Below are 18,330 nucleotides of genomic sequence, written 5' to 3'. Positions count from 1 at the left end.
CAAGAAAGGGAAATCAAAGGCATCCAAATTGGGAAGGAAGAAGTCAAACTATCCCTATTTGCTGATGATATGATCCTATACATAGAAAACCCAAGAGACTCTGCAAAGAAACTACTGGAACTAATGGCTAAGAATTGAGAGATTCAGCGTAGTGGCAGGATACAAGATCAACATACAAAAATCAGTTGGATTCCTGCACACCAGCAAAGAAATGGCTGAAAAGGAAATCAATACCATTTATAATAGCTACCAAAAAAATAAAATACTTGGGAATAAATCTTACCAGGGACACAAAATACCTGTATGAAGAAAACTATTATAGACTACTTCAAGAAACTATAAGAGATCTACATAAAGGGAAGAATATACCATGTTCATGGATAGGAAGAGTGAACATTATGAAAATGTCAGTTCTTCCCAAAGCAATCTATATCTTCAATGCAATCCCAATCCAGATCCCATCAATATTCTTTAAGGATATAGAAAAAACAGTCACTAATTTTATATGGAAAGGAAAAAGACCTCAGATAAGCAAAGCACTGTTGAAGAAGGTGAAAGTAGGAGGTCTCACACCCCCAGATCTCAAAACCTACTATACAGCCACAGTAGTCAAAACAGCCTGGTATTGGTACAATGATAGACACATAGACCAGTGGAATAGAATTGAGAACCCAGAAATAGATCCATCGACCTATGGTCAGCTAATTTTTGACAAAGGGCTGAAATCCATTAAACAGGCAAGAGATTGTTCAACAAATGGTGCTTGCAAAACTGGATATCCATTTGCAGAAAAATGAAACAAGATCTGTACCTCACACCACACACAAAAACTAACTCCAGATGAATCAAAGACTTACATTGAAACCTAAAACTATAAAGTTCCTCAATGAAAAAAAAGGGGCCAATTTAGGGGCCCTAAATTATGGCATAAATAGACTGTCAAGCATAACCCAAAATGCACAAATAGCAGAAGATAAACTAGATGGATGGGACCTTCTAAACCTTAAATTTTTATGTGCTTCAAAAGATCTCTCCAAAAGAGTAAAAAGAGAACTCACCAATTGGGAAAAAAATTCAGGAACAAGACATCTGACGAGGGACTTACCTCTAAAATGTATAGAAAATGCCAACACCTCAACAGCAAAAAGACAAACAAACCAATTAAAAAATGGGCAGAAGACATGAATAGACCCTTCACTAAAGTGGATATTCAGGCAGCAAACAAACACACGACGAAATGCTCACAATCATTAGCCATTAGAGAGATGCAAATCAAAGCAATAATGAGTTACCATCTGGCCCCAGCACTAATAGCAAGTTCAACAAGACAGAAAATAACAAATGCTGGTGAGGATGTGGAGCAATTGGGACTCTCATACACTGCTGGTGGGACTATAAAATGATAACAACCAGTGTGCAGAGTATTGTGGTATTTTCTTGAAAAGTTGGAATTAGAAGTACTATTTGCTCCACCAATCCCATTACTAGGTATATATCCCAAAGAAGTGAGAGTCAGAACAAGAACAGATATATGCACACCCATGTTCATCACAGCACTAGTTACAATAGCAAAAAAATGGAAACAACATATGTGCCCATCAACAGAAGAATGGATAAGCAAACTATGGTACATATTCACAATGGAATACTATGCAACACTAAAGAATAATGTGGAATCTAGAAAACATTGCATAATGTGGATGAACTTGGAGAAGATTATGCTGAGTGAAGTAAGTCAATCACAGAAGGGCAAATATTGCATTAGTTCATTATTGTAAAAAGTCAAGGAAAGGTTTATATATGAATGAAACTTTCTTTGTTGGTTGCCAGGGGTAGGAGAGGACAGGAGGAGAAGGAACAATGTTAACATAGGTAGAGACAAGTATTGATTTGGGTGAAGAGAAGGGCAACATACCAAATGTGAGTGATCAGCACTGTGGCACTGAGGAAGACATAGAGAGGTACATGGGAGGTACAGACAAGCAAGATGAACTCTTTTGCATGTACAATACTGCTTTGTCAGTGATGGCAAACATTGATCTACAGATGGATAGATGGTTGGACAGGCTGAGTGATCAGGTATATCTCGGCAGGGGTGAGTGTGCCCATGACCATGTATAGGTTTAGCAGACAATGTTTCTACATGCATAATTTTATGTACTGTAAGAATGTCCAGGTGTACAGTAGAGCTGACAAGGGGCAAAGTTGAGGTGCCTTCTTGGCTACAGCCACCTACCTGGAGGGAGGGAGTAGTTGGACCAGTGGGCTTAGGACAATGGTTGCAAGGGGCATCAAGCTCAATTGGCATAACATATTACACAAAAACATTGTTCTACATCCTACTTTGGTGAATCACAACTGGGATCTTAAAAGCTTGCAATCAGCCATCTAGATGCAATGATGGATCTCTTCTCATCCAGAGCAAAGAAGAATGAAGAAAACCAAAAATGCATGGAGACAATTACTCCAAATGACTGGTAGACCATGCAATCCTTAGCCTTTATATCTGAGACCAGAAGAATTAGATGGTGCCTGGCTACCACTGTCAGCCACTTGGAGGAGGATCAGTGAAGGAGATCCAGGACAGAGTGGGAGAACAATGTGGAACAAAACTCAAAAAAAGACCAGGTTTGCTGGTCTGATAGAGCCTGGTGAGACCCCTGACACTATAGCCCCTAGCCACCCTCTAGGTCTGGAACTGTACTCATTGTGCCATTTTAGATTTTCACCCAAACAATAGACAGGTATGTGGGGTGAACATTTATATCAGGTAGATATACCCCTTACAGCAATCAGTCACAGGAGAACAGAATGGCAGTGTTTGCACAAGGAGACAACTTGGGGGACAAGAGTGCATGGGAGGGAAGGACACAGGAGGATGTGGGAAGAGAGCTATTACAATTTGGGAACTGCAGTCAATGTCATGAGAGTAAAGGTATATGAACTGCTGTATGCAAAATGAATTTGTTTTGTAAACTTTCTTCCAAATCACAATAAAAATTTAAAAAAAAAAAAGAACATAGGCCCAGTGTCACCAGTCCTTCCACGTTTTCAAAAGAGAGAAGCTGGAAATTCAGGTTTTTATTTGAAAACTCCCAATTTCAATATTGACACAAATTCAAATTTCTGAAAGAAAATACGTCCATCAAAACACATCTTGGAGGGACTTCTGGTAAGATGGAGGAATAGGCAGACAAGCTACACAGACCCTCTTCAACAAAGAAAAGAGAAACCAATTGACAGAGATAACAGAAGATAATCCTGGAGCCCTGACCTTTGAAAAGAAGTATGCAGAAGTGGATTAGACACCAACAAGTGCAAAAACCTGAACAAAAACAGTGAGTACAGAGATGGTTGGAGCAGTGGACTGTCAGCTACTCTGATGGGACCAACAGCCTGAGTATTTCCAAGTGGTGTTGGGGCCTGAGAATTGACCTAAAGATCAGTCCTGGTTGCCAAGGACTGGAGGGATGACTGTGCTGGTGGCCTTTGACTAGGAAAGGAAACAGCAAAGAGGGAAACAGCCTGAGCTGTGGACTTTCTGCTGTCCAGAGAGTGCAGCCATTTTGAATGTTTACAAGCAGTGGTGATTTTGGATATTTAAAGTGACTAAAGGTGCAGCCATTCTGAATGTTTACAAGCAGTAGCCATTTTGGATATTTAAAGTGACTGAGGGTGCAGCCATTTTGAATGTTTACAAGTGGCGGCCATTTTAGATTTTAAACGGACACCATTCTCATTCAGATTCCAGGGACCTAAGAATAAACTCCATTTGCCAAAGACAGCAGGGACATATGGGAGGCTGCCAACAGGAAAGGAGACAGGTGGTGAGTGTATATGTGCTGTCAACTACTGAGTAGAGGAGCACAGTACCCTGCTTACTAGATAAAATCGAAAGAAAACAAAAATCATGGGCAAGTCACTTCAACATATAATCACTAATTAAATGTAAACACCAAAACATCATAATGCCTCAGAGACAACGGAGCAAGCATCACAATCCATACAAAGAAGCAAGATAAGCAGGGGAAACAAGGGACCAGGATACAGACCCAAAACACATCCCTGAGGAAAACACAGCATTGGAACTCCCTGATAAAGAATTCAAAATAATTATATTTAGTTACCTTCAGTGAATTGAGAGACAGATCAAGGAAAACACTGACAAAATTGAGGAAAACACAGAGAAAGCCCTAGAACAATTTTGAAAGACAATACAAGACCAAAATGACAAAATAAATGAAAAAATTAGAAATTATACAAAATCTACACATAGAAAAAGTTACCTACAAGGGGCAACCAACAAGACTAAGCACAGATTTCTCGGCAGAAACCATGCAGGTAACAAGGCAATGGGATGGTAAATATAAAAACCTGAAAGAGAAAATTTTCCAACCAAGAATTATGTACCCAGCAAAATTATCCCTTAAATGTGATGGTGAAATTAGGACATTTCCAGATAAGCAGAGATTAAGGGAATTTGTTAAAACCAGACCAACCTTACAAGGGATGCTAAAGGGAGTCCTTTGGACAGAGAACAAATAACAGCAAACAACAACTGACCATTAACACACATGATGATATAACCCAGAATCCAACCCAGCTATGAAAGTATACAAAGTAAATAAGCCTACAAGATTGTAAACAGGGAACCAGAGACATCAATTGACAAATGAGGACAACTACAAACCAAGACGAGGGAAAAAACTGTGTAGTTACAGAACTTCTAAATAGGAGGGAAGTCAGGACAACTACAAGACAGAATGGACTGTTCTAAACTTGGAAAGAAAACTATAAATCACAGGGTAACCTCAAAGGAAAATGATACATCTTCACATCAAAATAAAAAAGAGGACTAGCACAAACATTTAGCAAATTCTTAAACAATAACAACAAAGGAAGTGATAACATGATTCATAAACAAAATGATCTCAGCACAGAAAATTATATGAAACAAAGAAATCAACACCACGAAAAAGCACATAACAAAAATGACAGCAATAAATCCATACTTGTTAATAATTACATATCTGGCAAGGGACTTATCTCCAAGATTTATAGAAAACTCCAATGCCTTAACAGCAAAGGAATTAACAACCCAATTGAAAAATGGACAGAAGACATGAATAGACACTTCACCAAGGAGGATATTGAGGTGGCCAGCTAATACATGGAGAAATGCTCATGATCATTGGCCATCAGAGGGATGCAAATCAAAACAACAATGAGATACCATCTCACCCCAGCACTGATGACAAGGTTCAATGAGACAGAAAATAACAAATGCTGGTGGGGATGTGGAGAGATTGGGACTCTCATACACTGCTGGTGGGACTGTAAAGTGTTACAACCACTGTGGGAAGAAGTGTGGTGATTCCTTAGAAAGCTGGAATTGGAGACCCATTTGACCCAGCAATCCCCTTACTAGGTATATGTACTAGAGAGGCGAGAGCCAGGACAGGAACATATATATGCACACCCATGTTCATTGCAGCACTATTTACAATAGCAAAAAGATAGTAACAACCTATGTGCCCATCAGTGGAAGACTGGATGAACAAACTATGGTACATACACACAATGGAATGCTATGCAGCACTAAAGAATAATGTAGAGTCTGCAGAACACCACATAACATGGATGAACCTGGAGGACATTATGCTGAGTGAAATAAGTCAATCACAGAAGGACAAATATAGTATTAGTTTGTTGTAGTGGAGAGTCAAGGAAAGGTTTATATATGGAGGGAAACTTTCTTTGTTGGTTGCCAGGGGTGGGAGGGGTGGAAAGAGAACACTGAAAAAAAAAAAAAATGCATTGACCCATGTCACTTTAGTTTTGTGTATTTCACTGTACATAAATTATATTTCAATATAATGCATTAAAAAAAAAAAAAAAAACACATCTTGGATCAGATATGGCCCACCATCCCTATTTGCAAACTCTTCATGACCATGACATGGATTGTCAGTGTTGGCTGTACTTGGGATCACTTTGGACTCAAAAGGTATATGGATGCCTGGACCACACCCCAGAAATCCTGATTCAAATGGTCTATAGTGGGGCCCAGACATATGTATATTTTTTAAAGCCCCTAGATGATGATGTGAAGCTGGAGGCTATGCCACCAGTATTTCAAATATCAGCAGGGTCACCCCATGTTGGACAGGTTTCAGTGGAGCTTTCAGACGAAGACAGACTCAGAAAAAGGAAGGAGCCATCCATTTCTCAAAGAATTGGCCAGTGAAAAACCTTATGAAAAGTAGTGAAACATAGTCTGATATATTATTGGAAAACTGTATGAATATCCCTGAAACATTGTCCGATATAGTGCCGGAAGATGAGCCCCTCAGGTCGGAAGGTACTCAAAATACTACTGGGGAGGAGCTGCCTCCTCAGAGTAGAGCTGATCCTAGTGATACAGATGGAGTAAAGCTTTTGGGAACTATTAATTACCACATGGTCTAATAGTTTTTTTTCAGGAGGCATCCCCATAAACCAGCTGTTTCTTACTATCATTTCACTCCAACCCCCAATTTTTTCTTTTCATTCCTTTCTTAACATCTCACTAGATCACCTCTGTGTGATTTAGAAAATGAAATTAATTTTGAAAGTAGACAGCAAATTGGAGTAAATATTAACCAAATTGGAGTAAATAGGATCTCTGGTGGCACAGTGTTTAAGTGCTCAGCTGCTAAATGGAAGGAATGTCAGTAGTTTGAACCCACCAGCCAATCCACAGGAGAAAGATGTGGCAATCTACTTCTGTAAAGATTACAGCCTTGGAAACCTTATGGGGCAGCTCTATTTTTTTTTTTTTTTTAGGATTTGGGTGAAGATTTACAGAGTAAATTCACTTTTCATACAGCAGTTCACATATACTTTGTCTCATGTCATTGACCAAAATTTACAATGCAGCAGCTCCCCTCCCACTTCCTCCCCATAGTTACCTCCTCCCAGTGTCCATCCCTTCATACTCTTCTGCACCCTGAGCTATCTCCCTGTGCATAAGCAGCCCTTCCTTCTCCCATGATTGTTCTCTCCAGGGCGTGTGTCTACTTGAGGTAAATGTTTAACTCACATGCCTGTACTTTGTTTGGCTAGAAACCACAGTTGTGGGTTCAGTTCCAGACCTGAAGGGCAGCTAGGGGCCATAGTCTCAGTGGTTACACCAGGGCAGCTCTATTTTGTCCTATATGGTCACTATAAGTTGGAATCAACTCAACAACAGTAGGTTTGGTTTTTGGTCGGACTTACTATTTCCTTAAAGAATGGCATGAGTCCCAAATTGAAATAGGCTGATCTTGTGACCAAAAGGCAAAAGACACTTTATTGCCTTGGAATTTAACTGACAAAATCCTTTTATATTAACCTAATCCACATAGTGGGAACTCTGGTAGCATAGTGCCTAAGGCACTTGACTGCGAACCAGAAGGCTGGCGGTTCAAACCCACAAGCCACTCCTCGGAAGGAAGATGGGGCAATCTACTTCCATAGTGATACTGCCTTGGAAACCCAAGGAGGGTGGCTATGCTTTGGGTCTGACTCAACGGCACATAACAACAACAACAACAATCCACATAGTTAGTCATTTTCCTTAGTTTAAAAGTGTTAGTGGTATCTGTATCTTTGTCAAATCTTTAAACCTACACTCACCTCTGTGTGTGTATGTTTGTTGTCAGCTGCCATGCAGCCATCATCAGTGGATAAGGCATGACTCATGGGAACCCTATGTACAAAAGAACAAAATTCTGCCCAGGCCTGGTTGATGATCCATAAGCTTTCTTAGGCCAGTTTTCTAAAGTAGATTGCTAGCCTTCTTCTCAGTCACCCTAGTCTGGAAGCTTCACTGAAACCTGTTCTGCATCATAGCAACATGCAAGCCTCCCCTGACAGACAGGTGATGGCTGTGCCTGAGGTGCATTGGTCAGGAATTGAACCTAAGTGTTTCATGTGCAAGGTGAGAATTCTACCTCTGAACTACCAATGTCTTATGAGTTCATATATAGTCATGCCAAATAGCAATGTTTAGGATGCCTGTGTACCTTGGACAGTGGGGTACAGAAAGAGGCTAGGAATGGGAATGATATTAAGTATCTTGGCTCTGCTGGGCCTCAGTTCTTTCACTTCAAAAATAAGGGAGTTTGACAGTTGGAGGTTGCAAATTCAAATGCTGTATTAATTTCCTAAGGCTCTTTGGTAGTACATCGGTTAAGGCATTTGGCTGCTAACCAGAAGGTCAGCAGTTCAAACTCACCAGCTGCTCTGCAGGAGGAAGGTGAGGCAAACTACTTCCATAAAGATTTACAGCCTTAGAAATGCTATGGGTTGCTATGAGTCAGAATCAACTCCATGGCAGTGGGTGTATTTTTCAGATTAATTTCCTAGGGCTGCCATAACGAAGTAGCACAAATTGGGGGTGCTTATTAGGACAGAAGTGTATTGCCTCACAGTTCTGGAAGCTAGTACATAGTCCAAATTCAGGGTATCAATGTAGCCAAGTTCTCTCTGAAGGCTTATTGAAAATTCTTGCTTGTCTCTCTCAGCTCCTGGTAGTCCCAGGTGTTCTTTATCTTGTAGAAGCATCTTCACAAGACCACCTTCCCTCTGTTGTCTCTCTCTGTGTCTTACCTTTTATAAAGATACCACTATGTTTGGGTCTGACTTGACGGCACATAGCAACAACATGTTTGGATTAGGACCCATTCCACTCCAGTAGGACCTCATTAACATCTTCAAAGACCTTAGTTCCAAACAAGGTCATATTCATGGGTACTGAGGATTAGGACTTGCACATATCTTTTTGGAATTCATGATTCAATCCACAACAAATGCCCACAGGAACCTAGGAGATAAACCTAAATGGTACTAAGAACAACTCCTACTACTCAGCCCCTTTTCCATTGCTAACCTGTGGGAATGTGGACCCAGTGTTGCCAACTTCAAGAGAAGCAAAAACACAGATTTCAAGAAAAGCAAAAATTGCAATTTCTCAGTTTTTGAATGTTGGGAATTTATAGATATATATATTTGCAGTCTGTGGAAACTGCACAAAAGCACCTGGGACCTCTACACTAAGTCATATCCCAGGATTCTTTTAGAATTTCAAATCTACCCCTTTAATGCATCTACTAGGTTGATGTGTCTGTGTATGTGCATACCTATATCTGTGTCTTTAGTTTATTCTATTTATTGGGTACCCATTATAAGCCAGAAACTATAGCTGATATAAAAAAGAATGAGATGAAATTTCTACCTTTAGGTGAGTGGATAGGGGAGCTAAGTTACATACCCCAATAACTAATAAGGCATGATCAGTCATTTCTGAAAAGTCTGAAGAAAGGCAGGTCTGACATCTTTTTGTTGTTAGGTGCCTTTGAGTCGTTCCAGCTCGTAGTGACCCTATATATAATAGAATGAAACATTGCTCAGTACCGTGCTATCCTCACAATAGTAGCTATATTGAGCCCATTGTTACAGCCATGGTGTCAGTCCATCTTGTTGAGGCTCTTCCTCTTTTGCACTGACCCCTACCTTTCCAAGCATAAAGTCCTTCTCCAGGGACTGGTCCCTCCTGATCGCATGCCCAAAGTAATTAAGACAAACTCTCACCATCCTCATTTCTAAGTAGCATTCTGCCTGTACTTCTAAGACAGATTTGTTCGTTCTTCTGGCAATCCATGGTATTTTCATTAGTCTTCACCAATATCATAATTCGAAAGCATCAGTTCTTCTTTGGTTTTCCTTATCCATTGTCCAGCTTTCACATTCATATGAGGCTATTGAAAATGCCATGGCTTGGGTCAAGCAAGTCTTAGTCCTCAAAGTGTCATCTTTGCTCTTTAACATTTGAAAGAGGTCTTTTGCAGCAGATTTGCCCACTGCAATACAACATTTGATTTCTTGACTGCTGCTGCCATGGGTGTTGATTGTGAATCCAAGTAAAATGAAATTCTTGACAACATCAATCTTTTCTCCATTTGTCATGATGTTGCTGATTGGTCCAGTGGTTAGGATTTTTGTGTCTTTATGTTGAAGTATAATCCATAACTGAAGACTGTAGTCTTTGATCTTCAGCAGTAAGTGCATCATCATCTTCACTTTCACCAAGCAAGGTTGTGTCATCTGTATATGGCAGTTGTTATTAGTCTTCCTTCAATCCCAATGCCATGCCCTTCTTCATGTAGTCCAGCTTCTTGGATTATTTGCTCACATACAGATTGAATAAGTATGGGGAGAGAATACAACTCTGATGCACGCATTTTCTGATTTTAAATCACAAAGTATCCCCTTGTTCTGTTTAAACAACTGGCTCTGGGTCTGTATATTCCTCATAACAATTGAGTGTTCTGGAATTCCCATTCTTTGAAACCTTATTCATAACTTGCTATGATCAATGGAGCAAATGCCTTTGCATAGTCAATAAAACACAGGTAAATATCTTTCTGTTATTCCCTGCTTTCAGCCAAGATCCATCTGACATCAGCAATGATATCCATCATTCAACATCCTCCTCTGAATTTGGCTTGAATTTGTTTAAGTTCCCTGTCAATATACAGCTGCAGCTGTTTTGAACTATCTTCAGCAAAATTTTGCTTGCATATGATATTAATGACATTATTCTCTAATTTCCACATTCTGTTAGATCACCTTTCTCTGGATTTGTTCCTTCAATACCATCAGGTTCTTGATTATATGCTACTTCCTGAAATAGTTGAATATCAACCAGTTCTTTGTGGTATGGTGACTCTGTGTATTGCTTCCATTTTCTTTTGATATTTCTTGCATCATTCCATTTTTAACCCATCCTTCAGTATTGCAACTCAAGGTTAGAAAATTTTCTTCATTTTTTCAGCTTGAGAAATGCCAAGTGTGTTCTTCCTTTTTGGTTTTCTAACTCCATGTCTTTGCACAGCTCACTATAATACTGTACTTTGTCTTCTTAAGCCACTCTTTGATCTTCTGTTCAGCTCTTTTACTTCATCATTTCTGCCATTTGCTTTAGCTACTCTATATTCAAAAGCAGGTTTCAGAATCGCATCTGACATCCATTTTGGTCTTTTCTTTCTTCCCTATCTTTTTAATGACCTTTGGTCATTAAAATGAAACATGACTTCATGACTTTTTAATGACCTTTGGTCATTAAAATCAAACATGACTTCATGCATGTTGTCCTTGATTTTATCCCAAAACTCTTCTGTTGTTGGTGATTGCCATCAAGTCAGCTCTGATGCATGGTGACACCACCCACGTGTAACAGAATAAAGTGTTACCTGGTCCCGTGGCATCTTCATAATTGTTGGTATGGTTGAGACTATTGTTGTGACTACTGTGTCTTTTGAGTTCTTCCAACCTAGGACACTCATCTTACATCACTGAAGATAAAAATATACACACACTCATCAAGTCTGTCTATAAGGTGCCAAGAAGTGTACTACCTGGCACATAGTAAACGTTCAATAAATTTTACCTATTGTTACTATTACATTACAAACTCCTTGGAGGTTGGGTGTAATTAAAACTGTACTGTGGCAATTTCTAACTTGAAGCAGTAGATTTCTTTCCAAAACTGTGTATCTCAGAGCTTGTTTTCCCATGGAGACAGTATCATGTGGTTATATCTCCAAGCAAATCAAGAAAAGTCTATTTAAACCATGTTGTTGTTGCTATCGTTGTTGGGTCTCATTGAGTCGATTCCAACTCATCGTGATCCTATATGACAGAGTAGAACCGTTCCCTAGGGTTTCCTAGGGCACATTCCTTATGGGAGCAGATTGTTAGGTCTTTTCTCCTGTGAAGCTGGTAGTGGGTTCAAACTACCAACCTTTCATTTAACAGAAAAGTGCATAACCTTTACACCACCAGTGCTATAAACCAAAAAGAAAAAAAAAACACTGCCATTGAGTCAGATCCGACTCATGGAGACTCCTCCTTGGGTTAATATCACTACAGAGGTAGATGCCCAATCTTCCTTCCAAGGAGTGGCTGATCAGTTTGCACCACCAGTCTTCCGGTTAGCAGTCAAATACCTTAGGCACTACACCACCAGAGCTCCCACCAGTGCTATAAGGTGGTCTAAATATTGCAGAGTTGCAATTTGAAAAATCAGAACACCACACTGACACAATGCAAATACAACAGACGAAGACAACGCATTTTGGGGTTCTATTTTTACAAATGGTGGTAAAAGGCTTTTTGCTTATTGTGAATGGTACTTGAGAGCTTAGAGCAAGTTTCATTGGCCAACCAAGAGGAAGCACTAGGCACTTGAAGATTCTGAAGGGGGCTTCTAGGGATGTTTAAGGGCCTTTAAGATAGATGATTCTAGGTTTTTTAATATTTGTTTAATTGCACTTAAAAATGTATAACTTTCCTTTTCCTTGAGCCACTTATTTCTAACATTGTTTTCACACTTTCCCATCAAGTACTATCTTTATGTTGAAGATTCTGAAATTTGTATCTGCCCAGTATGCTCTTACATAGCCAGATCTTGGCTTGACATCTCCATCCTGACAACTCATACACATCTCAGATTTAACATAGGCTCTTGTCCTTTGCCCGTGCCCCAGGCTTATCGCCTCCCAAACTTTTTTTTTTTTTTTTTTTTTTTATCCTAATAAAAGGCATTGTCATCTGCCAGTTGCTTGAATCAAAATCAGGTCAGCATCTTTTTTCTTATTCCTATTACACTCCACAGGAGCTCTGGTGGCATAGTGCCTAAAGCATTTGACTGCTAATCAGAAGGCTGGCGGTTCAAATCCACAAGCTACTCCTCGGAAGGAAGGTTGGGGAATCTACTTCCATAGTGATACCGCCTCAGAAACCCAAGGAGAGGTTGCTATGAGTCGGATCCGACTCGACTGCAGTGTGTTGTGTTGTTATCACACTCCATATCTACTCTCTCAAACAGTCCTGTGCACTGCACCTATAATATATCCTAACATTGTATGCAAAGTGTGGTCATTTTTTACCAATTGCACTCTACAATGCTGTGGTGGTTATGTTTGTGTGTCAACTTGGCTAGGCCTGGTTGAGTGGCTGGGTAGCTGGATGTAGTATTCTCCATGATGAGACTGGTAATCAACTCCATGGTGGAATCTACTAGGATCAGCTGAGTAGCTGCCTTTGGGTATGTGGTCTGCTTCTGCATATAAGGAGAAGTTTTGAGAATGGTCTCTAGCCTATGGCACACTTGGACCCTGCATGTAGCCGTGTCATTGCTCAGCAGCCTGCTATGGTCTGCTGACCTTAGGACTTACCATGGGCTTGAATCAATGGCCTGCCATGTAGTTTGGTAACTTCGGGACTGTGCCTTTCTCCTTGTCAACCTTGGGGCTTCTCAGCCTCACCAGCTAGCAGCTGTCTGAGCAAAGAAACGCCTCTAGCTCCAGTGGGCTGGGAGCAGGAGGCAGAGCTGGACCCCAAGGTTGAGGGGCTTTCACCCAGCCCCTAGAGCCTGGCACTTGAATTTGGACTTAAATCCTCCAAATTGTAAGAATAAACTCCTGTTTGTTAAAGCCATCTAATTTGTGGATATATTTCTTGTCAGAGTGGCACTAGGTAACCAGAACAAATGTCAATTCAAGCCCCCGCCATCTGAAACTAATCTTTCTGCCTGTCCCATCTGTTCTTACACTAGCCAGGGCAATCTCTGGAAAGCATAAATGACTTTTTTTTTCCTTGCTTAAAACCTTTAGAAGGTTTTCCATTGCAAATGGAATAAAACCCAGTCTTGTTACCATGCTCTACAAGGTTCTATGTGATTTTGCGTCTGCTGTCTTCCCCAGACTAGCCCTATTTTTATATGTCTTTAGTTTGGTGAGTAGCAACTAGGATCTTAAAAGCTTGCAACTGGCCATCTAGATGCAACGTTGAGTCTCTCCTTGTCCAGAGCAAAGAAGAATGAAGAAAATCAAGACACATGGAAACAATTAATCCAAGGGACTAGTACACCATGAGAGCCTCAGCCTATATGACTATGAGACCAGAAGAGCTAAATGGTGCCCAGCTACCACTGTCAACCACTCAGAGGGGGATCTGTGTAGGAGATCCTGGATAGAGAGGGAGAACAATGTGGAACAAAACTCAAAATCATAAAAAAAAATAAGAGACCAGGTTTGCTGGTCTGATAGAGCCTGGTGAAACCCCTGAGACTATGCCTTCTAGCTGCCCTTCAGCGCTGGAATTGAACCTACTCCTGTGGCTTCCAGCCAAACAAAAGACAGGCATATGAGCTGAACATATATATTAGGTAGATACACTCTTTGGAGAGCTCAGTCATGTGAGAATAGAAGGGCTGTGTATGCGCAGGGAGACTGCTGGGGTTGGGGCAGGAGTGCATGGGAGGGAAAGACACATGGAAGAAGTAACTATGGAGAGGAAGTGGGAAGAGAGCTGTTGCATTGTGGGAAATTGAAGTCAATGTCATGAGATAAAATGTATGTGAACTGCTGTATGGAAGATGAATTTGCTCTGTAAACTTTCACCCAAATCATAATAAAATTTTAAAAAAGAAAAAAAAAAAGAAAGTGCCAGTCTTGTTGCAGCTCAGGGCCTTTGCACTTCTTGCTTCCCCTCCCAGGAAACTCTTCTCACGACCTCCCCTTTCTTGTAATTCGGGTCCCACCTTCTTTGTCATTTCCACATAAGGAGCTTCCCTGAACATCTGTGGGAGAGATTTGTAGTCATTCCCCAATATCTAGTCTTCCTGTTTCTCATCAAAATGGAATCTCCTATTTTTAGATGGGTCCATAATCACCCAGCCTCCCTTAAGCTGGTTATGACCATGTGATTAACTTCTGGCCAGCATAAACAAAAAAATCACGTGGCAGTTTCCAAGAGCCATCTTTAAAATATCATTGGCACATATCCTTTGTCCTTCTGTCCTTCTATATGGTCTGCTGACTAGAATGTGACATGATAGCTGGAGCTGGAGTAACCATCTTGGACCATGAGTTGACCTTGGAATAGAGGCTGTGCATAGTAGAGCAACAAAGTAGAAGGAGCCAAGGTGGCTTAGGCATTCATGTAGCAGAACTGCCTTAGCAATGCTGAACTACTTGCATCTGGACTTCCACGTGGGAGAGAAACAAACTTTTATCTCAGTTAAGCTACTGTAATTTTGGATCTTATTACCAACTTATTCCCAATTGATAACTGATTTATATAACTTCTCATATTTATCTGTTTGTTTGTTTGTTTTTTCTCTCTCAAAGCACTTATTAGTACCTAAAATTATCCTCTATTTACTTATGTTTCTATTATCTGTCTGCCTGCTCTGGAATGTAAACTCCTTTAGGCCAGGGATTATCTGCCATGCTCACTGCTATATTCCCCTCCCCTAGAAGAGTACTTGGTACATAGTAGGTGTTTGACAAATATTTGTAGAATAAGTTGGTCAGTAAATACGTAGTATGTGCAAGGGAGGGAAGATATAAAGATGACTGAGTACCTTCTCTGAGGCATTCACTGTCTAGTGGGAACTGACTATCTAGTTTATAGTGGCAGCCATCCTCACATGGATTACACAGAACTAGGAGGGCTTTCACTACCCAGGGGACATTTAGCAATGTCTGGACATATTTTTGGTTTTTCCAAGAGGTGGGGAGGGCTACTGTGATCCAATGGTTAAAGGTTGGGGACACTGCTGAACATCCTACAATGCCCCCTACAACCAAGTATTATCATGTCTCAAATGTCAGTAGTGCTACAGTTGAGACACCATGACCTAGCCAATTAGATTTACCAGGGAGAATGTTGTTTGGGTTGCACAAGAGTAGAGGCCATGAAACATGGCCTCTTTGATGTTATTGAAGAGAGTATGAGAATCAGCCCCACAGAGGTTGGTTGAGTTGTTAAACTCTGCAAAACTCTCCACTGAGAGACCAACCCTAACCTTTAATCTTCTTTACATGTCCCAGGGCCCAAATTTGAGGACACTGTCAACTCAGAAGCAGCCAAGCCATGTCTAGAACTCTAGAAACCAGGCCAGGGAAACACTTTGAACAGTATCTTCATTACTGTAAACTCTACTATGAGTTTTCACTGGCCTGGTTTCTTCTAAAAGGCTGAGAGAGCTCAGAGGCTCTCCTGATCTCTGCTGCAATAAATCTCATCTATTTTTCTGTTTGAGTGTATTTACTTCCATGGCCTTCCTGGAAAATGGAATTTTCTCTTGCAGGTATACAAATGATAGATGAGAAGAACGTAAGAGAAGAGATTGTGTAGGTGATGGCTCCTGGGTTATCTCATGTTTTAGCTCTCTCTCTCTCTCTCTTTAAATTCTGTAACCTTGGGCAGAGTGCTTTAATTGCCCTGAGCCTCAGTTTCCTCATCAGCAAACTGAAGGGGCTGGATTAGGCCATGGATTGGTTATGTTCCAACTCAAAATCATCATCATGATTCTGCTGTCACCTGCCACCATCAGATAACTGATGGCACAAATTCCTTGGGTTTGAAGAAATAAATTTGAAAATGAAAGAAAGACGGTCATCAATGTGACACCAACATTTTCCTCATTTGTGGAAATAAAACATCCATGTTAATCTTTGGAATAATATTTCCTAAAATATATTTCTTGGGTCCTCTGGTGACGTAGTGCTTATGGCATTTGGCTGCTACGCAGAAGGCTGGTGGTTCAAACCCACCAGCCACTCCTTGGAAAGAAAACTGGGCAATCTACTTCCATGGAGATACTACCTCAGAAACCCAAGGAGGGGTCTCTATGAGTCAGAATCAAAGATATGTTTCTTAGAACATAGCCCCATAAGATATGAAAATTAGCCTCTACGGTCATAAAAGATTAGGAACGTACTAGAACTCCTTCTCAGAGAATCACAGTAAATCATTTTGACTTTTTTTTAACTCAATATTTCTCATTTATTTGATAAGAGAATCTATTTTTCATTGAATATTTATTCAGTGTTCCTTGGAACTCACTCATACTGTCTTTGTTTTGTACCTACTCTGAAAGGGAATTATGGTACTTGCTCGGAGGAAAAACGTGAAACAAAATCCAAAAACTCAATAATGACCAGAATTACTGGTCGGATGGAGTCTGGTGAGACCCCCCAATACTATGGCCCTGGGATACATTCTGGACCTGGAATAAAGTTCACTCCCAAGGGCTGGCTCTCAGCCCAATAGTAAGCAAGATCCACTCAACCCAGGGTGACGCACCCACATACTCTATGGAAATGCATTCCTTGGAGCAATCAACCACGAAGTACCAGAGGGGCAACATTCACACAGAGGAAATGCAGGACAAACAGGAGTGCATAACTATGAGGGGCACACGGGGGGCGGGGGGAGTTGTTTACTGGGCAGGGAGAGGAGGAGACTGGGTTAGGATTGGGCATGCTAAATGAGGAGTGAAACTAAATGTACACATAATGTTGAATGCAAAACAAACTCTTAAAATAAAAAATAAAAAATTTTTTAAAAAGAATACCAAAGGAGATAGACAAGATGTGTCACAAAATGCCTGGCCCTCCACAGAAGCACGGGAATGGCCCAAATGCCTGGTATCAACCAACAGTAACATTCTTGTCACACTATTAGTAAAAATCCATTTATTGCCCTTATTTTGTAATTATACATACTGTGATACAAAGAAAGGGAAATTTAAACTTGTGCTGTGCTGAATTTACTTATTCACTAAGTACCTCTATTATTGTTGCTGTTGTTGTTGTGTGCCATCGAGTAAGACCCGACTCATAGCGACCTCTCCTTGGGCTTCTGAGGCAGTATCACTACGGAAGTAGATTGCCCAACCTTCCTTCAGAGGAGTGGCTGGTGGGTTTGAACCCCCAGCCTTCTGGTTAGCAGTCAAGTGCCTATATTATAGGGATGGTATATAGATTCTTTCTCTCATGACAGTTCTGATCAGTGGGTAGTGGCTGCCTAGAGCATGGTGTTGAAAAAGATCATAAGGATTCTTAATATCTATTGTGAGCATAGTGCTGTGATTGATTGTTCATGTCTGTTGTGGGTGTAGGCTAGTAAGAGTGGATAGAGTGCTTGCTTTGTATTTCCTCACCAAAAATCAGAGGCTTCTTACAAACTAACCAGTTTGGTTTGGTTGCAGAATTAAAATTTAATATACTTAAGCACCAAAATGAATGTTATCATTAGGTGCCATCGAGTGAACTCTGACTCATAGCAACCCTTTGTACAACAGAATGAAACACTGCCTGGTACTGAACCATCCTCACAATCTTTGCTATGCTTGAGATCATCATTGTTGCCACTGTGTCAGTCCATCTCATTGAGGGTCTTCCCCTTTTTTGCTGATCCTCTACTTTACCAAGCATGATATCTTTCTCAAAAAAA

Source organism: Orycteropus afer, unplaced genomic scaffold (assembly GCF_000298275.1).
Source record: "Orycteropus afer afer isolate SDZICR_OR568_19922 unplaced genomic scaffold, OryAfe1.0 scaffold00281, whole genome shotgun sequence".
Lineage (NCBI taxonomy): Eukaryota > Metazoa > Chordata > Mammalia > Tubulidentata > Orycteropodidae > Orycteropus > Orycteropus afer.
This window is presented reverse-complemented; position numbering follows the sequence as displayed.